Raw genomic sequence first — 14,471 nt, forward strand, 5'->3', positions numbered from 1 at the left:
ACATACAATAGTTTTGAGTCTTCACGATATGAGGGTTTTTGTCACTATAGCAAAACTTAAAGCTGTTCTGAGCGACTTAGCCTCAAATTTCTCATCTGTAAAATGGGAGTAAGAGTAACCTCATACTGCTATTGTGAGAATTCCATAAATTGGTGTTTATAAATCATGTTGTCCATGCCTGACACTTACCAGAGGCTCAATAAAAGGTAGCTGCATTGATGCTAATGTTACCTTGTTGCGAACAGCTTTTATCTTCAGCCATCGGGATGGTCACAGGCCATTGGTCTGGATTCTGTGGGGCGTATCTTTGGAGTTGGTCCCAGTGGATGAGAGTGATTTGCTCTGATTCACCCACCTCTCTCAACCGGTCTCTCACCGTGTCTGCAAACGTTCATTTATTTTACACGTGTTTACCGAGCACCGATGATACATCAGTTCATGTATCATGTGCCAGGTCCTGGGGAAAACTGCGGGGAATAAGCAGGACTACTGCCTGCATCAGTGCCAGTCCTCCAGTCCTTAGGGAAGCAGATGCATTTCGAGGAAAAAAGGGAAGGGAGCTGGCCGTGTAAGGAGAGCCTTCAGATGGTCCTGTGAAGAGGCAGGAAGGAGCGTGGGGGAACAACATATTTTTTTCAGGTTTTTTTTTTTTTTAAATAAACATTAAGTTCTGAGGAAGTTTTGACCTGGTAAATAGGGAGCCCTTGAGGTGGAGTAGCCTGTCAGAGGAGTCCCACGTCTGGCAGGAATGGGACCCACATTCAGTGCTGCCACGGCCAGTGGCTGGGACACAATGGGGGACGCCCAGCCCAGCAGGGGGCCACGGGTCCCTTACCCTCCCTAGGCCAGGAGACCTGAGTGGTGCATTTTTAGGGCTGCCTCACTGCCTTCATGGAGTTCACAGTCTGGAGGGGGAGACAGGCATTAAACACATCATCACGTAAGCTATGGATGCTTTGCAATTGTGACTAGAGCCATGGGTAAGAAGTACAGGGGCCACCAGATGGCAGCCCAGAGAACCTGCTATTAGGAAAGGTTGGGAAGCCTTTCTGCAGGAAGGGGTTTCCTGTGGCTGAGGCTGGAAAGACACACAGGAGTGGGCTGGGAAGAATATTCCAGAGAGAGTGAGAGGCTGGAGCTAGAGAGAGAGGGAAGGGAAGGGAGGGAGGGACGGACGGAGAGAGGGAAAGAGAGAGAGAGAGAGTCTTGATGTCTCACAAATTGTCATAGGAATTCTGGGGGCTTAAAAGGGGTCAGTTCTGTTCTTTTCTAATGTTCTTTATTTTGGGATTCCACAGTCGTTTTTTTTTTTGTTTTTTTTTTTTGCTATGGAAAAGAACCTCCTCTTCAAGTATACACTCTAAGGAGACCCAGTTGAGTCCCTGTACATAAAATGTCAAAGAAGTGAATCTATCTGCTCCCGAGGGACACTGGGACATTCCGACCTTATTCATGAAGACGTTGTCAGTCACTGACACCAAGGGCTTCTCCGTGTTGAGGAACGGTCCCAATCATCAACACTGTATTAAAAAAAAATGATGAAATGCCGAAACAGGTTATAAAATTAGTCCTGGGAGTGTATCTCAGGGACACAGTATGTCAGTTTAATACGTGAAGACTGACAGCAAGAATCTAACCATGAGGCCGACAGGGTCCCCTCCACCTGCCCCCTCGCCTCCCAGCCTCAGGCCCCGAGTCCTTGGTGTGGGGGGGGGTCTGTGCAGGTCTCGTGGTGATGGCAGAGCACGGCTTTGTGCAGGTCAGTGAAGAGTGCAAGAGGCCAGGAAAGACACAGATCTTCTGAAATTCCTGTGAGCCCTTTCCTGAAGTCCCTGGCTTTTCTTAAACACGAGGAACCTTAGCTGACTTCTAGTGTCCTTACAACCTGTTCCCTTTCACCAAACCACTCCAGCCAGCCCTTCTGACCTGGATACACAAGGACACCTGTCTTAAGAGCATCTCAAATGATTCCTGGCCTCTCGGGACAGGAGGCCCCTCCTCGAGCCCTGGCATTGTCTGCTTCCATTGAGGTCCCATGCCCCTATTGGACACTGTTGCCGTTCCTTCTTCTGCCTTCAATATATGAGCAATATGTGTACATCTCAGTGGCCGTCTCTTAGAGGAGAATAGCAATTCTAATAGTATTAGGTTGGTGACAAAGGAATTGTGGCTTCAGAGGTTAAAAGTAATTGCAAAAACCGCAATTACTTTCGCACCAACCCAATACTTAACTCAGTCCTGTGTGATGAAGCATTCCATTCTGTCTTCTGCCTGTCTGTGTACCTGAGGAATGATTCTTATTACGTTAGAATTTGTCTTCGGCGGTATTAGCATTGCGTGTTTCATCTGCTCGTTCTGGAGATAGGACTCCCTCCCACACACACCCTCCGTAGCTCATTTCCAAGTCTGTGCATCTCCCTCTGCATCTGCTGTTGCTCTACCCGGGTCTGAGGAGCTGCTGACAGTGATTGGCAGAAGAGTGTTTCCAAGGATATTTTTTTTAAAAAAGAAAATTAAAAAAAAGAAGGAAGGAAGAAAGAAAAAGAAAGAAAAGAGGAAAGGGAGAGAGAAAAAAGCAAACCAACTGAAAAAGAGAGAGAGAGAAAAAGAAGGTTTGCGTTATGCTGGCCCTTTGAGTTCCAGCTACCGGTACCAGCTGCCATTCACGGCATCACCCACACAACACCCTTCTTTGGAACTGATAAATCCTGTATTCTAAGTGCTGACTAGAGGGTTTCTGGCTTGCATTTTCTCAACTGCGGCTGTCCTTGGCTTTTGAGCATGAGAATCCAGGGGCTTACAAAGGGAGAAAAGGTGGCTGTGGGGTGGGTGTGGGCTCCACCAGGTAAATTATGGTTTAGACACAATTTAAGAGCCAAAATGCCTCGATCCGGACAAGATGGGAGGGCTAGCTCTTACTTCTGATTCACTTTGGTGTCTCTCCGCTCCTTCCCACTATCGTTCCTTTTGGGAAGAGAAGCCTTTGGCAGGGTCTACACGGCATTAGAGAAACCATGTGGAAAATGTAAGCACCACAGAATACTTGTCCAGGTGCTACAGATACATTCCTTTTGGGACTTCCATCTTTTAAAATGGAGCTTCAAACATACTCCCTCTGCCCCTGCTGAAAATACTTCTGTGTTGGCGCCCCCCTTGCCCCCGGTAATTTGATGGGCAAGGAATTTGGTGAACTGGCCCCTACAACACCCTTTAATAACCTTTGGTGAGGCTTCCCTCACATACACCTTATGTGCCACATGAGGTGTCAAGGAGGAGCCAACCAGGAAAAGAAGACGCCTTGTGAGTTCTTAAAACGGAGGGGATGAAATACAGGGACTTGGTGGGACAGGTGAAAGAGAGCTGAGAGGCCAACAGAGGATGAGGTGGTAGCCCAGAGGTTCGCGAGAAGAGATGCTTAGGGACAAAGGCCACCGCTGGAGCCTCTGTTACCTGGCAGAAGCAGGGACCACATGGGCCTGTCCAGCAGGAGCCGGTGATGAGCTAGAATTGCTTGAGTCAGGGGAGGAGGGAGAAAAATATTCTGGCTGTTTCTTTCTCCTTCCTAACTGTCTTAGTCAGCCCAGCTTGTCATAGAATGCCACAGACCGTGTGGCTTAAACAGACACTTCTTTCCTCACAGGTCTGGAGGCTGGAAGTCCAAGCTCAAGGTACGATCAGGGATGGCTCCTGGTAAGACCTCTCTTCCTGGCTTTCAGATGGCCGCCTTCTTGCAGTATCTTCATCACATGGCCTTTCCTCTGTGTGTGGAGAGGGAGGGAGAACTCTGGTGTCTCTTTCTTTTCTTATGAGGACACCAGTTCTATCAGAGTAGGGTCCTACCCTTTTGATCTCATTTAACCTTAATTACCCCCTTCAAGGCCCCATTTCCAAATACAGTCACACTGGGGATTAGGGCTTCAATATGTGAATTTTGAGGGAACATGTGTCAGTCAATAACACCTCTATCTCTTACCAGGGCCTCCCATTGGTCAAGCCAATGGCTGACATGGGAACCTGGGAAATGTAGCTTGCAGGCGTCAGGGCCTGTGTGACAAAGAAGAAAGCATGGGGTCAGCGTCTGCTGAGTGTGTATGTACGTGAATACTGAGTATATGCTCAAAATTGAAATTCTGTTAGGAGACGTATGGGGAAATGGTTGCTCGTTGGGCAACCAAAAATGTGCACCTCAGAGTGATACTGAATCTCTTTCTACTTCTGGACCTAACTAGGTCTCTTGCCTTGTTCATGTTTTCTTTTGGCCTGGAGCCCACCCCACCCCCTTTTTCTCTTTACTACGCCTTCACCTGGCTGAGTTCCTATCATTCGTGCCATCTCATGTGTAGGTGACATTCTTCCATTTTAAGGGCCGGTCCCTCTTCTAGGCTCTGGTGACATACGAACCAACCAAGTACCTGCCTTCATGAAGCTTACATTCTACTGGGGGCAGGGAGGAGGGAGGATAAATAAATAAATGAGCAAAAAAAAAAAAGTATTTTCCATGGTGATACAGAAAGTGGAGAATAATCACGGTAAGGAAGATGAGAATGCGAGAGGTACAGGCAGTGTGTCTGATTTTTGCTAGACTGGCCAAAAAAGCCTCAGAGATAAGTCCAGTTGACCACTGAACAATGAGGGGGTTAGGGGTGTCGATACCCCACATAGATGAAAATCTGCATGTAATGTTTGACTCTCTCAAAACTTAAATACTAATAAATAGCCTACTGTTGACCAGAAGCCTTACCAATAACATAAACAGTCAATTAACAACTGTTTTGTATGTTATATGTATTATGTACTATATTATTACAGTGAAGTAAACAGTAGAAAAGAAAATGTTATTAAGGAAATCACAAGGAAGAGAAATTACATTTACATTATTTATTGAAAAAAATCTTTGTGTCAGTGGACCTATGCAGTTCAAACCTCTGTTTTTCAAGGATCAACTGTAGTATCTCAGCAGAGAATTTAAAGACAGGAATAAGGGCTATGATAGGCCGAAACATAATCCCCCCAACCCCCCAGGAATGTCCACATCCTAATCCCCAGAACCTGTGACTATTTCCTTACGTGGTAAAGGGACTTTACAGATGTGATTAAAGATTTGAGATGGAGACATTATCTTGGATTTTCTTGGGGGACCCAATGTCATCGCAAGGATCTTTAAAAGAGGAAGGCAAAAAGGTGAGAGTCAGTAGGAAGAGAAAGGATGACCAAAGTAAGAAGCTGGAGTGATGTGAGGAAAGGCCAGCAGTCAAGGAACGCAGGTGGCCTCTAGGAGCTGGGGAAGGTAAGGAGACCGATTTTCCTCTGAAGCCTCCAAAAGGAACGCAGCCCTGCTAAATCCTTCATTTTAGATTTCTGACCTCCAAAGCAGTAAAAGAACATATGAACGATTTAAGCTTCTAAGTCTATAGTAATTTGTTACAGCAGCAACAAGAATGTCCTACACAGGTAACTGGGGGAAGAGTGTTCCAGACAGAGGACGAGCATGTACAAATGTCTTGTGAGAAGAAGGTACCTGGTATAGGGATTCCATTTATTGATTATTTCCACAATTAACAAATTCGTTTACATTAACTATTTTATGGAGCACTTGTCATATGGTAAGCACTTTTTACCTCTCCCCACGCCCCACACCTTGGGCTTGCCTCACTGTTCAAATGGTTTCTTTGTTTATATTTCTTCCCCTTTGACTGTAAACTCCTTGAAAACAGGGGCCTAGATTTTTCTATTGCTTTGTCCCCAGTGTTGGCACAGAATAAGCACTTAGGAAAAAAAAATGCTGCTTTTGGAAGTTGAAGACGTTTTAGGAAACTTTCCTCTGTACAGATAAACCCATGACACCACATGAAGCCTCTAAAGTAGTCTCCTTGGGTATTTATTTATCTACCCACTACTGTCTGGATTGTAGATTGGGCAAAGAAAGATAAAATGTGGGGCACGGGCTGACCTCATGGTTTTCAGAGCACTGAGCTGCGGGTCTCACATATTTGATCAGGTTCCTTTTTTATCCATGGGGCCTGTTCTTTGGTGGGTGTGTTAGTGGAGGCTTTCATTAAGGTGGTAGGGATCAGGGACCCCTGTGGCTGGCTAGGGGAAGCCTGGGACTTCAAGGTCACCACCTCATTAAAGATTTTGCTGCTTACTTCCTGTGTATTCCTTTCTGAGCCTAGCTGCCATGCTAACTGGGAAGGTATCACAATCCTTCTACAGGTCTGAGGATGCACTCTTCCTGCCACGCCTCTCCCTGGGGTGGTCTCTGGTTCTTGTCTGCTTCCCAACTCAAGCACAGGCCTCACCAGATGGGGAGAGGCGCTTTCATCAGAACCCTTGGAAGCAGTCCAGGGGGGCTGTATGCTGATTTTCAGGCTGTCTGCTCACCAGCATCTTCATTATTTCACACTCCAAATACTTGAAATTGCCATTGGGTCACCCTCAGCTCCCTGCAATTAACCATTGGCTGTGAAAATCCAGCTGTGCTCAGCATTTCACTGGTGATTACAGATGCAGGCAAAGAGGTTGAGGCTCTCGAGTAAGACAGTTGTTGCTGGAAAAGGGAGGAAGGGCAGGCGTCAGAAGGAAGATGAATGTCTGGGTGTGCGTGCAGGGGACAACAGGGTGCTTGTCAGAAGGGACAACAGGAGAGCAAGTATGGAAGTGTAGAGCAGGGCAGAAGATGGTCTGAATGCTGGTCAGGAGGACAGGACAGGGGAAAAAAGGCTCCCGGGGAATGGGGAGATGCATGTGTACCCACATTTTTGCTTGTTAGGGTTGCACTTACAGATGGAGAAAGGTTGAGGACAGATGTTTGTGGGGTGCCAGAAACAGAGCGAAGGTCTCCATGTTTGTTATCTCATTTAGATTTTACCTCAAATGTATATGTGGTAGGCATTATTATCCTCGTTTTTATAAATAAGGAATTAAGGCTCAGAAAGGTTACTCAACTTGCCAAAATGGCACATGCCAACATGGTAAGGTTGTAAATGGCAAGGTCAGGATTCAAGCCCAACTCAACCTGACTGTAGACCCGTTGGCCGTTAAGGGCCCTGAATCGGCGAGGTCATGCTGCAATGACAAATGACCCCACCTCTGTGGTTCTGAGCCATCGGTTTGTCCTGTACTCATGCCTCAGGTTCATTGAGGGTGGCTTTATTCCATGACTCGGGCTGATGGAACAGACTCTACCTTGAAAGTTGTGTTATTTGTAGTGAAAGGAAACCAGAATATGGCAACTGCTAAGCTGGGTTTTAAAGTCTCTACTTGGAAATATCACATCTCTCTTCTGCTCATGTTTCTCTGGCAAAATCAAGTCCTACAGCTAAGGCTGCTGCCAATGGGGCAGGGAACTAAATCTTCCCCCAGGAAGGGCATTAGATGCTTTTAAATATCAATCTGGCCGACCACAGGCAACTCGCAGATCTCCATGGGGCTTTCCCATTCCCATGAGGCAATTCTGGCCTGGGGCATAGCAGATGCATGGCGGGTACGTGGTCGATACTGGGGCAGGGCCATGCAGTAATAAGAAAGCCTGAATGACTCTCTTAAGACCAGAGATTATCTCTGTCATGTGCACCGCTGTGTCTTAGTTTCTAAACTGTGCACGTAGTCGTTGCTCAATGAACACTTGTCAAACTAGTACTGAGAAAAATGGGGCTGTAAACAGCATGAAGAAAATGAGTGGGAATTACTGTCTGAGGGGGGACAAAGGAAAGAATGAGCACCTAAAGTACAGAACCACGCTATTTTCAGAACTAGTTTATTCATCTATTACCATTGGACCTAACGTTGGGTTGTCTATTGGAAATTATGTACTCAGACTGTGCCTGGGGGCTGGTTCGTAGCTCTTGCTAGTAAGTCACAAGTTGCCAACTAGTGCTAACTAGTGATATGTGCTATTTTTAAGTTTCACTGTGGTATAATTGGCAAACAAAATTGTAATATATTTAAAGTGTACATCATGATACATATACTTTGTGAAAGGATTCCCTCCGTCTGCTTAATTAATATATCCATCACCTCACCTCCCCGCCAGATGTGTGTTATATGATTTGCAAAATACTTTTAATCTTTTTGAGCTTGTCACAAATATTTAAAAATCAGGAGGTGGCCCACAAACCGTTACTTTCTCTTGAAACATCAAGAGCTCTGGCAACGTCAGACCCCGCAACTTTTATGGCAGTGATGAGTTAGGAGCTGCCTTGTCCATTCAGGGCACGTACTTGCCTGCTTGCCACTGTCCCCATCTGTCCTGTTTCATTGCCCTGTTTCCTTCTTGGCCTGTGCTTGCCTTGGAATTGGAGAAATAGTGAACATGGCCCATGCAGGAGCAGATACAGTAACAGGGTGATGATTTGTCTCAAAAAGGGAAAACTATACTTGTGTGGTTAGCTGTCTTCAGATCAGCAAGCCCTGTCCTCCTTCAAAGGGGTCACTTGACATGCTTCCATGTTTCCCCAGAAGGCTGGTGGAACCAGCCCAAGTGTGGGGGAGGGAGAAAAGCTTAGCTGAGCTCAAAATAACCAGCAAATAGGAAATATTTCCGGAAAACCTACTATATACCAGGCTGAGAGTTGGGGCCATAAAGGTGAATAAGACGCACAGAACACTTCCCTCAAGGAATTAAGTCAAGTCTGGCTGGAAAGACAGAGCTAATTAGCACAGTTTGTTAGGAGCGAAGGTATACAGAAATAATAACACACATTTCAATGCCACTCGCTATGTGCCAGGCACCATTCTGCACTCTCTACAGAAGGTACACATTCATTTCTTACAGCAGCCTCATGGGTAGGCACTCTTATCTTATTGGGTCCAGAAGGCTTTTATGCTCTTTGCCTTACTCGCCAATATCTAAAAGGAGGAATCAGATAACTGAGGAAACTGAGGCAAAGAGACGTTTAGTAACTTGCCTGTGGTCACACAGCCAGGTTGGAGCTGGGGTTTAGAGCTTGAGTAGCCGAGTGTTTGCGCTCAACCAGCCACTTATCGTAGGACTTCACAAGGGACGTTGGAGTTCCACTTTGAAGGTGAAGGAGTTCGGCAGATACACTGGTGGCTGAGAACCTTTCCAGGAAAGGAGATGAAATCAGAAGGTATTAAGGCTCTCTGCTCCTGTGACCATTGGCTGCGTCTCCCGTCACAGTGCCAGCTGTGGCCCTGAGACACGATGGTGAAGGTCAGCCTGAACGGATTTGGTCGTATTGGGTGCTTGGTCACCAGGGCTGCTTTCAACTCTGGCAAAGTAGATGTTGTGGCCATCAAGGAATCCCCTTCACTGATCTTAACTACGTGGTCTACATATTCTAGTATGATTCCAGCCATGACAAGTTCAAAGGCACCACCAAGGCTGAGAATGGGAATCTTGTCATTAAGGGAAAGCCATTCCCATCTTCCAGGAGCGAGATTCCGCCAACATCAAACAGGGTGACACTGATGCTGAATATGTTGTGGAGTCCACTGGTGTCTTCCCTACCTTGGAGAAGGCTGGGGCTCACTTGAAGGGTGGAGCCAAGAGGGTCATCATCTCTGCCCCTTCTGCAGATGCCCCATGTCTTTGATGGGTGTGAACTGTGGGACGTATGACAAGTCTCTCGAGATTGTCAGCAAAGCCTCCTGTACCACCAACTGCTTGGCCTCCCTGGCCAAGGTCATCCATGACAACTTTGGCATTGTGGGGGGACTCATGACCACAGTCTCTGCCATCGTTGCCACCCAGAAGACTGTGGATGGCCCCTAGGGGAAGCTGTGGCATGATGGTCGAGGAGCTGCCCAAAACATCATTCCTGCCAAGACTGTGGGCAAAGTCATCCCTGAGCTGAATGGGAAGCTCACTGGCATGTGAGCTTCTGTGTCCCTGCCCCCAATGTGTCAGTTGTGGCTCTGACCTGCCACCTGGAGAAAGCTGCCAAATACGATGACATCAAGAAAGTGGTGAAGCAGGGGTTGGAGGGCCCCCAAGGGCATCGTGGGTTATACCGAGAACCAGGCTGATTCCTGTGACTTTAACAGTGACACCCACTCTTCCACCTTCTATGCTGGGACTGGCATTGCCCTCAATGACCACTTTGTCAAACTCATTTCCTGGTATGACAGTGAATTTGGCTACAGTGACAGGGTGGTGGACCTCATGGTTTAGATGGCCTCCAAGGAGTAAGAGCCCCCGGACCACCAGCCCCAATGAGAGGAAGAGAGGCCCTCAGCTGCTGGAGAGTCTTTGCCCCAAATTGATCCACAACAGACTGAGAATCTCCTGATGTCCGCAGTTTCCATCTCAGACCCCCTGAAGAAAAGAAGGGTCTTAGGGAGACCTACATTGTCATGCACTATCAATAAAGTTCACTGTACCCCTCACCAACCTCCCCCCCAAAAATAGAAAGGATTAGGATTTCAGTTACCCAGCAGTGGAATCAGCAGCCTTATCAATAATGTGTCGATCATTTGTAAATGGTAATTGGTGATGCTGCAGAACTGGTTGTGTGAGTCTTCTTCCAAAAGGCTCATTACAATTAAATAATGGCACATCTGCCTGCATTTCTAGAGACAGACTTCCATGCAATACTGGTGAATGGACAGAGTGTGATTGGAAGATCAGTGCAAGGTAGAGGCCTCTTCTAAATTGTCACTTGTGTGAGGACAATCTTGAAGCAGAAATAACGCCCAAGAGACAATGGGAACTTGTATGTTCACCTCTCCCTCAGAGGAGAGCCCCACGGCTCACTTATTTGTGTGCTGCTTGTTCTATGCACGTAGTAGGCTTTAAATGGAGCTTCTTTTATGAAATCCACAGAACCCAAATCAGCTCTGGAGCTACTCAGAGACTCACATTTTATCAAAGGCATGAACTTGACTTGCTTCGCTGTTGGCACTTTGCAAATTGTCCTTGTTTTTGTAGTTCCCCTGCCCAGCAAGACCTGGCATCCATTGTCCAAGAGTTTTGAATAACTAGCGTCACTCCACCATGCTTCAAGGCCCTCTCAGACGCCGTCATCATGAAGCCTTTCACCACCAGTACTATAATAGATGTGTTCTGTCTTGAGGCTGTGGAACGATTTATCTGGACTTTTCTGTGGGTGACCTTGTTAGAGCTGCTTACTCTGTTCTTTTTGTTTACAAAATGAGCATAATTAATAGTACCTAGGGTTGTTGTAAGGATGAAACTAGATAACCTTTGACTTCTCAGCGCAGTGTCTGGCACATAGTAAATCCTCAATAACTGCTTTCTTCTCCCTCTTCCCTCCCTCTTCCTTCCTCGGCATCTCTCCCCTCACTTCCTCCTCCTTCTCATTCCTCCTCCTTCTCCTTCATCCTTTTCTCCTCCTCCTCCTTCTCTTCTTTTTCCTCCTCCTCCTTATTTTCCTCCTTCTTTTCTTCTTCCTCCCTCCCATCCTCTGTTTCCTTGTATTAACTGTTCGAGTTTGGAAGCGTTGCTCTCTATATCAAGCCTTTCTGTGGCTTCTTATAATATTCTCAGCTCTACATATGACATGTATCTGTTAGGGTCTCAGCAAGAAACAGATGCCATAATCACTTAAGTAAATTGAGGAGTCTTTAATAAAGGAACTATTTATAAAGGCTTGGGAAGTGTGTGGGGGAAACCCCAAGGGGTATAGAAAAATCTAAGAAAGTAGGTGCTCTTTAAAAATAGGTCTGAAGGGGCAATGAAAATGTATCGGTTGACTTTTGCTGTGATAACAGACAACCTCAATGATCTCTGGCTTATGATACAAATGTCTGTTTCTTGTGCATGTGACCCAAGGGCTGGCGACTGGGTGTGGTTCTGCTTGACTCGGCTGGGCTCGGCTGGGTTCAGCTGGACTCAGTGGGCCTTAGCTCCACTTGGCTGGCTTGACTGAGTTGCACATGTCTTCACATGTGAGAATCCAGGCTGACAGTAGTTGTGGATTGGGACATACTGTCTGATGATGGAGGGCAGAGCCAGACCATGAAAGAACACACATACTGCTTCTGCTCTGATGTGTTGAATATCATACCCTGCTTTTATGTTCCATGGACCAAGGCAAGTCAGATGGCCAAGTCCAAAATCTGTGGGGTGGGCTCAAACTCTGCCTTGAGAAAGGACATGAACATCTGTAAACAAATGATACAATCTATGACAGGGAGGGAGGGGTAACTGGAGACTAGAGACAGAGAGAACTATGAGGAGTGGGCTACCTGACAGGAGCTACCACTTTTCATCAAGGGTGGAGCCCACCATGGAGCACAGAAGAGGGATCTGCAGAAGTAAATGCCCCAAGCCTAAGTCCTTCCTCCCTCCAATACCAGCCAGTTCTCCTTGTGCCTGTCCCCCAACTGGAAGCCAAAGGTAAGAGTCTTATTCTGTGTCTTTCCAGGTCAGTTTTCTGGGACAGAGCGCCGGGTAGAAAACATTAGAGAGTGAATCTGAAGAGGCAAATGGAAGATGGTGATTTGGTTCCTTCTCAAGGGCATTATAATCTGATTCATAATATGGATATTAACATTGTAGAAAATGTACCACAAGCATTTCTTATAAACCAGCAACTCCTCAGTCCTAAATAACTTAGAGAGAATTCCAGGCTGATAGTTCATAAAGTTAAAATGGGGGAAAAAATTAACATGGCAATAAATCTTCCTCGAGAGCATGCTATAAATCTAGGAGAAACCCCTTTTGGGTGACATAAGGCATGACCTTTAACAGCTAATAGTCTAGAAACTGTTTGCTTCTGACCATTCTGAGTCCCTAAGTGGTTTCCATTCCAACATTGTCATTTATCTTGTGATATTTACTTTATTGTGGTAAGTTGCAATGTTTTTTTTTTTTTCTCTCAGTGAGTCCGTGATAAAACAAACTCACCAGAGTAAGATGAATGCCAACTTATGAACAAGCATCACTTAGAAGGGAATGGAGCCAAGCAGGCCCAGCATGAGGCATAAGAGTTTTGCATCTCTCAACATCAATCTGATAGAGATGTTCATCTAGGCATTTATGTGTTGATGTAAAAGCTCTAAATTCTAAAAGATTCTTGAACAAGATAGTGAAGGGGGACAAGGAATCTCTGCAATACCCTGCATCTTTCTGTCAACCTTTCTCTCTTCAAATCTTTCACCATTCTTTCCAGGACCTGGTACCCTCCTGGTTCCCCTGGTTGTCCAGATACCCTAGACTCTAGGACCTAGTGTTTCCTATTAGTCCTACTTTCCACAGGGGGAGGAGAATGCTCAGGATCTTCTCCCCAGAGTCTCACTGCTGTCCAAAGGGGGTGAAGAATTCTGCCTGCCCTTCCATTGTTCTTTCCATCCATTTTCTAGCTTCCTTTCCCTCACCCCCATATAAGAGAGAGAACTACCAATCTGGGTGGTTGGAGCCCAAGACATTGATGGAAATCCTTCTCCATCTCTCTCTACCTGATTCTCATGTCATTACAAAAGTTCGCCAGTGAGTCCTGCTTCCATGTGGTAATGACACCCAAGGGTCCCTGCTTTAGGTTGGCCATGCTGGTACATTTGACTGCTCAAGCCAGAAGATTGGGGGATCTCACCATATCTGTTGGAATGGGGAGAAGCCTACACTTCATGACTCCCCCCAATTTACCTTGGAATCTCACTTTATGGGAGTATCAGGGTTTGCTTTGCTTCTAAAAGAATAACATTTCGTTTTTATTTGATATTTGTTCGATGTGTGAATGCTTCCTTAGCCAAGAACTCTGGAGGAGAAGAGGAACTTGGGAGGAAGATTTGCGCACCAAACCGCACCCCAAACCCAAGCCCTTTCCTTAGGCTTAGCACCATTCTCTCTTTCCATTCCTGTGTAAGATATAGTTGACTGGAGAAAGAACAGCACAAAGGACTTAGTGTTGAGAGAACTGGGTTCCAGTCCTAGCCTGGAGATCAGACTTTGGGTGAATCATTTAATGCCTCTGAATGTTTTCCATTATCAGACAGGATTGACTTGCAGCTAACATAAACCAGTCTAGCTGTTTTTAATCAAAAAGGGAATAAGGTGCTCATAAAATCCTTAGATGGCTGGAAGAGTGGGCTTTCAGCGTGACTTCCAAAACAACAACACAGAAGCAGCCTATTTGGGGAGCTGCCATCTTGGCAGTTGGGGAATCAGGAAGCTGACACAGCAATTGATGGGTCTAGGTACACACCCTCCCGGTTATAATCCAGGGATGGATTTCTGTGACCACCATTGCCTCCAGAAGTAGGTCACGGCTTCCAGATTCACACCAACAAAACATGGACCCCCATCCCCATTCTCTGTCTGTTACTTCCATGGAATCAGTGATTGGACACTGGGACCTCTGCCATTGTGGCTGTGGGAAAACCCAGTGTCCCATGAAAAAACTGGGCAGCAGCAACACCAGAAGGACCTGAAATGAAACCTTTGTAAAGCTCTGACTCTCCTGGCTCTCACTGGGCCCTCATCTGTGCTCCCATAGCATTGTTTACATTGCTATTGTGTAGCTGTTATTGTGTGTCATGATTTGTGCTGT

The 14,471-nt window shown here is 46.2% G+C and overlaps 1 pseudogene across 1 annotated transcript; it reads left to right on the plus strand.

The window, feature by feature from the left end:
- The first annotated feature begins 9,142 nt into the window (after positions 1-9,142).
- LOC308506586 (glyceraldehyde-3-phosphate dehydrogenase-like) lies at positions 9,143-10,150 on the plus strand (annotated as a pseudogene). Its single transcript has one exon. The product of its transcript is annotated as a glyceraldehyde-3-phosphate dehydrogenase-like (transcript).
- Positions 10,151-14,471: the final 4,321 nt, after the last annotated feature.

This window comes from Rhinolophus hipposideros, assembly GCF_964194185.1.
Source record: "Rhinolophus hipposideros genome assembly, chromosome: 13".
Lineage (NCBI taxonomy): Eukaryota > Metazoa > Chordata > Mammalia > Chiroptera > Rhinolophidae > Rhinolophus > Rhinolophus hipposideros.